The sequence below is a fragment of the Nematolebias whitei genome, chromosome 7 (genome assembly GCF_014905685.2).
Source record: "Nematolebias whitei isolate Nwh7 chromosome 7, NemWhi1, whole genome shotgun sequence".
In the NCBI taxonomy this organism is placed as follows: Eukaryota; Metazoa; Chordata; class Actinopteri; order Cyprinodontiformes; family Rivulidae; genus Nematolebias; species Nematolebias whitei.
Window position 1 is genome coordinate 1,787,933 of NC_056504.1, and position 1,327 is coordinate 1,789,259.

Genomic DNA, 1,327 nt, shown 5'->3' on the forward strand with positions numbered 1-1,327 from the left:
GCCTCAGCGACCACCCGAACTGCATGTCGCTTGGACTGCCAGTACCCATCAGCTGCTTCCGGGGTCCCACAGGCCAAAAATGCCCAATAGGACTCCTTCTTCAGCCTGACAGCATCCCTCACCGACGGTGTCCACAACCGGGTTTGAGGGTTGCTGCCATGACAGGCACCAACAACCTTGTGGCTGCAGCTCCGGTAAGCCGACAATAGAGACATGGAACATGGCCCACTCTGACTCAATGTCCCCCACCTCCCCCAAAACATGTTTGAAGTTCTCCTAGAGGTGGGAGTTAAAGCGCCGTCTCACATGAGACTCTGCCAGACGTTCCCAGCAAACCCTCACAATATGTTTGTCTGCCAGGTCTGACTGGCATCCTCCCCCACCATCTGAGCCAACTCACCACCAGGTAGTGATCTGTGGACAGCTCTGCCCCTTTCTTGACCCGAGTGTCCAAGACATGTGGCTGCAGATCAGATGAAACGGCAACAAAGTCGATCATCGAACTGCGGCCTAGGGTGTCCTAGTGGCAAGAGCACATATGGACACCCTTATGCTTGAACATGGTGTTCGCTATGGACAATCCATGACGAGCACAGAAGTCCAACAACAGAACACCACTTGGGTTCAGATCAGGGGGGCCGTTCTTCCTAACCACACCCCTCCAGGTCTCACTGTCATTGCCCACATGAGCATTGAAGTCCCCCAGCAGAACAAGGGAGTCCCCAGGAGGTGCACTTTCCAGTACCCACTCCAAGGACTCCAAAAAGGGTGGATAATCTGAACTGCCGTTTGGTGCATAAGCTCAAACAACAGTCAGAACTCATCCCCCGGACGGAGGCCACCCTCTCATTCACCAGGGTGAACCCCAACTCACAGGCACCAAGATGGGGGCAATAAGTATGCCCACTCCTGCTCGGCACTTTTCACCAGGGGCAACTCCAGAGTGGAAGAGTGTCCAACCCCTCTCAATGAAACTGGTTCCAGAGCCACAGTCATACATAGAGGTGAGTTCGACTATTTCTAGCCGGGACCTCTCAACCTCACACACCAGCTCAGGCTCCTTCCCCAGCAGTGAGGTGACATTCCACGTCCCAATAGCCAGCTTCTGTAGCTGAGGATCAGACCGCCAGGGTCCCCGCCCTCGGCCACCACCCATCCCACATTGCACCTGACCCCTTTGGCCCCTCCCATAGGTGCTGAGTCCATGGGAAGGGGGACCCATGTCTCCTCTTTGGGCTGTGCCCGGCCGAGCTCCATGGGTAAAAGCCCGGCCACCAGGCGCTCGCCCGCGTGCCCCACCTCCAGGCCTGGCTCCAGAGTGGGGCCC